Source organism: Rutidosis leptorrhynchoides, chromosome 4, assembly GCF_046630445.1.
Source record: "Rutidosis leptorrhynchoides isolate AG116_Rl617_1_P2 chromosome 4, CSIRO_AGI_Rlap_v1, whole genome shotgun sequence".
NCBI lineage: Eukaryota > Viridiplantae > Streptophyta > Magnoliopsida > Asterales > Asteraceae > Rutidosis > Rutidosis leptorrhynchoides.
This window is the reverse complement of record NC_092336.1, coordinates 34,384,866-34,392,682: the sequence shown is the minus strand read 5'-3', so window position 1 is coordinate 34,392,682 and position 7,817 is coordinate 34,384,866. Positions and strand designations below refer to the sequence as shown.

The window sequence follows — 7,817 nt, the reverse complement described above, 5'->3', positions numbered from 1 at the left end:
TAAAATCAACACGTCAAACATCATGATTATGGAAGTTTAAATAAGCATAATTCTTTTATTTCATATTTTATTTCCTTTATTTTATATTTAATTGCACTTCTAATTATAGCACTTTTATTTATTGTTATTATATTTAATTGCACTTTTAATTATCGTACTTTTTAATTATCGCAAGTTTATTTTATCGCACTTTTATTATTCGCAATTTCATTATCGTTATTTACTTTACGCTTTAAATTAAGTCTTGTATTTATTTATTATTTTACATTTGGTTTTAACTGCGACTAAAGTTTTAAAATCGACAAACCGGTCATTAAACGGTAAAAACCCCCCTTTATAATAATAATATTACTTATATATATATTTGTATTTTTATAAAAGTAAACTAATATAGCGTTAAGCTTTGTTTAAAGATTTTCTCTGTGGAACGAACCGGACTTACTAAAAACTACACTACTGTACGATTAGGTACACTGCCTATAAGTGTTGTAGCAAGTTTTAAGTATATCCATTCTCTAAATAAATAAATATCTTGTGTAAAATTGTATCGTATTTAATAGTATTTCCTGCTGAAATATAAAGCTATTTTATATACACCTCGCAACACATCATGTATAATACTAATAATAATGATACTCCTTATCATAAGATTAATAATAATATTATTCTTAATAATAATAATAAATATATAATACGGAGCAATACATAGAGGAAGAGAGATTGAGAATGAGAATGGATACAATGGTACTTTATAGAAGTTTTTTTTTTTTTTTTACGCTGGCATGCTTCCAGCTATTTGCTTGCCGACACTCTTTAATCTTATATTAGGCACATGTGTTTTTTTATATTATTTAATATATATTATATTTAATCTTTAGAATTAATTAAATATTATATTATATTTACGTGCGTAGTAAAAATGTAATTTTTACTAAAATGACACGGACGTGATCTCATGACCCATATACCACTTTCGGTTTTTCGAGCGCACTTTTGTACGTTTAGAAAACTAGCCTTTTACGTTACGCGACGCGTACCCTTAATAATAATTTGACTTTCTTTAACAATAACTTACCTTATAAAAATGTAATCTTATAAAATTGAGCGTTGTGGTCATTTGCTTCTATAACTCAGTGACTCGTTGTTTACCAAAATATTTTATTTTAAATTAGAACGTTTCATGACTAAGTAAAAATATATAGTTACATATTTAGAAATATAAGTTTGTATTCAAAATCTTTTATTTAATAGTATAACATTTAGTTTTTCAAAACTATTTATTTTTCAAAGTTTATATATATATATATATATATATATATATATATATATATATATATATATATATATATATATATATATATATATATATATATATATATATATATATATTTAGAAAGATAGTTTAACGCGTAACGTTTTCAAGTTAATATATTTATACATAAACATATCTAATCATTTACGTTCATTTAGTGGTTCGTGAATCATTGTAATTTAGTCGAGGTTAAATGCATATATGAATATAGTTTCAAATCCTTGAGACTTAACATAACAAACTTTGCTTATCGTGTCGGATTAATATAAAGATAAAGTTTAAATTTGGTCGGAAATTTCCGGGTCATCACAGTGATTTCGAAAAAATTTAACGTGTGGTGAACGGGAAGATATGGGCTGTTAAAAATTTAGGTGGAGTTTGTTTAAGGTTTTTTAATATAACACTAATTCTACATTTTTTACCCTGGGAAGTTGACAAATTCAAGATAGTTTAAGGAGCAGTTTTGTAACTTGTAGTTGTCGTTTGGAAAAGGTGGGGTGGGTAAAACGACACAAAAACCCACCTCTTTTAGTATATAGAGGGTTAATTATAATTTATAATTATAGTTATTATGATTTAAATATGCGTTCTCTTTACGAGATTAATTACGTTACATATGTAAGCGAAATACATGTCTCAATAAAAGGTTGTAATGTAGATTTTTATAACAAGAAAAATAGTAATTGTGATGAAAATTGAAAGAGGTGCTAAGAGAATAATGTAGTTCATTTATTCTGACCAAATTAAGTATATCAATATCAATATGTATATAAAAACAACGGCAAGTTCCTTAGTCAGAATATTTGGTTCCACCGTTCATTAAACTAAAATGACTTTAGTATTTACATTCACTTAATACCTAAAGTATAAACTCGTGATTTCACGGGTCATTTCACCGGTATATATAACCTTATATAAACTATATGCATTTGACACGTGTTATTCCCTCATTTTTAAACATTTTATTCACCGCTAAATTTGACAAAATTACACGCGTCCATTTTCATCAAAAAAAAAAAAAAAAAATCCCCATTTTGAAATTCGATTAAAAAAAACTGAAGAATCAAACTCATCTCTTTCACCAGTTCGGCCTCTAATTCATATTTAGGGTTCAATTCAACCTCTTTAAATAAATTTATCAACTCAAATCCTGGCATAAAAATCGATATCATCAACTAGCGATTTCAATTTATCATTAACATCGTTGATACAACATCAACGTCATGTTCAATCAGTACGAGAACCATAGCCGTCGTCATCATCTCACACAAGGTATTCTTACCACTTCAGTTCAATAATTGATACTAATTTGTATGTTACAGGGTTTATATTGATTTATCGTATGTACTAAAATTGATTATTCTGACCTGAAATAATGCAATTTTACTGATGGAATAAATTATACCAGTGGACCAAATTTTTTTTTAACAATAATTCGATTTGATAGTTCATTGCCAATTTATAAATTTTCCACTGGTATTATATCAATAGTTTGATTGTAGTTCAATTGCCATAAATAATAGTTTTTTTTTTTTTTTTTTTTTTTTTTTTTTTTTTTTTTGTACAGTGAACTATAGCAATGTTTAACATATTGTTATGCACGAGATATTATTGATAACATTTTGAGTACTTATCAAATAAACTAGGTGAATTTTAACTGTGTGGAGAGAGCAATATATACGCTACTATTTTGAGACCCTGTATGATGTATAAGGATTTTTATTTATTTTTGGGCATTAATTTTCGGTTGAAAGTAGATTACTTAGTGGTTTTAAAACTTCAATTGTAGGTGGATTAGAAGTTTATTTCCGAGTAGTACTTTTGTTGCAGGGTTTGGTTCCATAAGTTAAGTTTTACTTCAATGTGTACATCCTTGATTATACGTCTGGTATGGTTTGGTAAAATTGGTTGGTTTGGGTTGAGCACATAGGAGATGTGGGTAGATAACTGCTCTATACTAAATGAAATTTTATTTCATGGAATGAATTGTAATTGTAATTTTTTGGTTTTTTTATAGTTTGCTTATAATAATAAATAAACTCTCATGCTTTGACTTTGATTGTAAATACTTCAGATACCTACTTCAAATCTAGAAATTAGAAAGTTAATAGTTTCACAACTATTAAATATCACAACAGTCCCGAACAACCGATTCCTGCAATGGTAACATCAATGAGTCCATCATTAATGTCGAAAAACTCGACATTCTTTTGAAGATAATCGTAATATTATTAACCTATACACTTCCTTTAATATTAGCAAATGTATTCTATGCTAAAATATTTTCTCTGAATCACTTCGTTATAAATGCAGGGTTTTTTTTGTGTGTGTATGTCTTTGTATGAGCAGAGGTTCAGTTAAATGCAATGACGAGAAGTTGAAAGTGGTTGATGAAGCAGTAGCACCTGAAACCGGAACAACAAGTGAAGTTCTTTTACTTTGCAGTTATGAAGGATGTGAAAAGAAACGTTTATTGATGTTCGGGCTTTAAGGAATCAAGTTTGAGCTCGCGGATAATACATTTAAGTGAGACCCAAAAGTTTGTAGCAACACAACTTCATTCGGTTACAATAATATGAGGTGTTTTTTTACTACCTTTTATAAGTTTATAGTACATTCATTGCTGCATATATTGAAACTATTGTACTAATCTACCAAAAAATAAGAGACTAAGAAACTGTAAGTGTTCTTTACAAATGGAGTAATACACCTAACTTGTATACCTCAGGGTATATAATATCTGACATTCTAACATTCTAACTCATAGTCTAACATCATCTTCTCCGCATTCTAACTATATATTGAAGTAGGTAGAAATAGAAAAAAAAAAAAAAATGGAATGTATCCTTGTGATGATTTCATGCAACAATTAACTTTTTTCTTTCCTTAGCATATCGTTTCCTATATGTGAATCAAAACTGGTATGAACTTATGACCCATCATTTCACTATGTCCATTTCCTTAATTTACTATTGTATTTAATTTTGTTTGAAAACTACTCCGTATATTAGTAACATGGCATAAAATATTAGATTTAGGCGGTTTGATTACTATCATTATAGGTGGTGAGGTAGTGAATGTATGTCAAACCTATTTTTTTCTTGGTAAATAGAGGATGTGGCAAAAAAAAGTATTTGTGATATCACATTAGAATGCGAGTTCGGATGCTGGAATCAAAAAATGATCTTTCATGTTTCGTGAGATGTAGAACACCATTACCATTACAAGATGTAGAACACCATTACCATTACAAATTGAGTCTAAAGTTATCGAATATAGAACATCAAAATTATAAACCAAGTCAAAACGGGTTTGGGTCTAAAAGGTTCAACTTTCATAGACGAGTTGAATGAGTTGGGTTGGGTTGGGTCAAGACATTTTATAAAAGATCTCAAGTCACTAAAGTCTACCATTGCATATATTTATTTTAGTCTACAATCTAATAGATTGCAATTCGTGTTTTTGTTTTATCAATATTAAGTTCTATATTCTCATTGCGTGCAAATTGCATCAAGTGTTGTTACATACGTTGTTTGGATGTATTTTTGGTGTTTGAAATTGTAGTTTCTATGGTAAATTTTTGATTAAGTTTTAGATTGTAAGTTCACAAAGGGGCTCTGGGATTCTAGAAAGCAAAGGCAAATATAAATATTTTGCAGTTTTGCAAACTACTCTCCGCGACATGAAAAAGCATATGAAAAAGTGGTCTAGAAACAGAGAAAATCGGCGGCCGATTTTTAATCTCTATAATCCGTAAAGTGGGTAAAGGTAATAATACGTCCTTCTAGAATGACAAGGCTCCCGAATAGAGAATTAAATCTGGGCAGAAAGTTTCCTAGGCTTTACTCACTGGAATCAAATGAAGTCGGTTGAAAATCGAGTTAAAAATCATAATTCAGGCTTAATAGGTAACTGATGGACAATACGTTAGCTCCCAGGAATGTGCTTAATTGATAGTGCTTTGAATTGTGCTGATCTCTACTTGCTGGTACTGTTAATAAAATGTTTCATTGATCTTTTGCATTCCTAACAAATGTTTCAATAATTGTAGAATTGAACAGCCACAACATGTCCACTCATACGACTTCTAATGTTCATGATCCAACAAGTTCTGCTGACAATTACAATCATTTATACACTGGTGGTGACATTGCGTGGGTATGGTTCAACATCCTCAAAGGTAACACTTGGGTAAGTTACTTATGATAAGCGACATTCTATATTTTAACCGTTAACAGTTATATAATATTAACTTAAATTTGATAAGTACATTTTATAAGGTTAAATATTTAATGCACCTTATTTACAAACATTTAAGCACTTTTTAACAAAATCCATACTCTTGTGTTGTAGCGACTTCCAAAAGAGTTTCTTCAAATTCCGGAACTAATAAATGGTGGACACTATGAATGCTATGATCTTCAAAAAGTTATTCATATATGGGGTCTGAAAGAGGAAGAACAGGAAAAAAAAAACTAAATTTGTACGTGTCTTCTGGCTGGACTAAGTTTGTCAAATCAAATAAATACAAGGCTGGTGAAAAATGTCTTATTGGATTCAAACGCATCAAACTTTTATTTGTTATGTTACAAGATGAAAGTAATAAGGTTATTGTTTAGGTTGTTTGTTTATCTACACGTTGTTACTAAGCAAAGTTCCTTCTATATGCAAAATAAACAATTTGATGTCGCATTTAGTATGTGGTTTGTGTATAACAATCTTTAAGTTAGCCAACTTTTGGTGATGTACTTAATTATATACTTGATACTTTTGGTGTTAATATAATAGCTAGCGAATTTGCAGGTTGCATCTTTTTCATGTGTTACAAATGTAGCAAAATACGTTCACTTGCGTACTTAATGTATAACGCATATAATCTGAACAACATTAATGTATTATTATACTAAATTTTTAAGACACCGCGCAACTCACAGGCTTTTAAAGCTAGTTGGTATATAAAGGATAGATATTGAGATCAAGTAGTTTACATACACAAATATTACGTCTTATAAGAGAGGAGAATCTTCCCAATAGATATTAAAAATTGCTATAATATCTCTTATATGCGATTAAAATAAATACGTAGTATAGCATAAATGAATATAACATAACATAATTAAAATCTATTCATAAGAATTTGTAATCTTCGTCGAAGATATAACAAAAATTGTTAAATTTACTATAAAACATAGATTATGAAAATTAAATACCAAATTTGTAAGTTTATGTTGTTAGATGTATGTGCTTCATTGTAATATATTATAATTATTTTATTATATGATTGAAACCATAATATAAATCTAATGGTAAGTGAACTTGTAATAGTAAATATGTAAGCATATATGTATATTTATGTATTTGTATATGTAATTCGGGTGTTAATGGATATATCAATGGTTGGATTTTTTCATCCATGTTTATATTCATATATATTTAGGTTCATCTATATATATATATATATATATATATATATATATATATATATATATATATATATATATATATATATATATATATATATATATATATATATATATATATTCATCATGAAGCAGATGGATCGGGTGGATATTCATTGAATCGGATGGCCATTACCATCCCTAAACAGAGGTAGCAGTTAACCTTTCGTTAATTGAAGGTTTAAAAAACGATTAGTTAAAAAAGGGTTAACGGTTAGTTATTGAACTTTAAAAAAATAAAAAACTTAGAAAAAAGACGTGAAAATAAAGTAGTTAAAAAAGTAATGGTAAAAAGGTTTTTTTTTTTTTTTAAAAGAAGAAAAAAAGGTTACCAAACTACCCTCAAAGATGAGGGTAATTACAAAATTGGCTTGGTAAATAGTAGCCATATCTCATGGCTATTACTCTTTATACTCCCCTCGTCCTAATTTAATTATCTTCAGACAAAAAACACATAGTTATATCACCTAACATGTCAGGTGAATTTTTGAATCTGAATGCCTTCTTTAATAATAACGTCACCACATTTTTTAAATCTTGCAATGTCAGTAGTCAATGTAATCCTTACTTTGGATGGATCATAGACTCTGGGGCAAATCAACACATGAACAATAGTGATTAAGGGTTTGAAAATGTAGTGGATGTTAGTGATTTAAATGTTATTGTTGGTCATCCAAATGGAACTAAAGCTAAGTTTAAAAAAATAGGGGATCTTAGACTAGCAAATAATTTGGTTTCATATGATGTGCTAATTGTGCCTTTGTTAGTATAGTATCTTTGTTTTGCATATCTAGAGATAGCAAGTTATTTGTTGGTTTTGATGTGAATGAATGTTATATCCAAGAACTTAAGTCTAGAAATACTATAGTTACTGGAACTCAGTGCAATGGATTGTACTTGTTTAATGACAAGGAATGTAAAGATAACTTGGGGAGTGGTGATCTGTCCGATGTTTCTTGTATGTCAAAAATAATGTGGCATGATAGACTTGGTCACCCTGCTGACCAAGTCTTGCAGGTTCTTCAGAATGTTCTGGATATAAAGGG

At 28.7% G+C, this 7,817-nt stretch overlaps 1 long non-coding RNA gene across 1 annotated transcript; it reads left to right on the top strand.

Annotated features, from left to right (window-relative positions):
• Positions 1–2,373: 2,373 nt before the first annotated feature.
• LOC139844839 (uncharacterized) lies at positions 2,374–6,092 on the top strand. The gene is made up of 4 exons (XR_011758111.1): positions 2,374–2,584; positions 3,662–3,892; positions 5,364–5,503; positions 5,666–6,092. It is a non-coding gene; the product is annotated as an uncharacterized lncRNA (long non-coding RNA).
• The last annotated feature ends 1,725 nt before the right edge of the window (positions 6,093–7,817 follow it).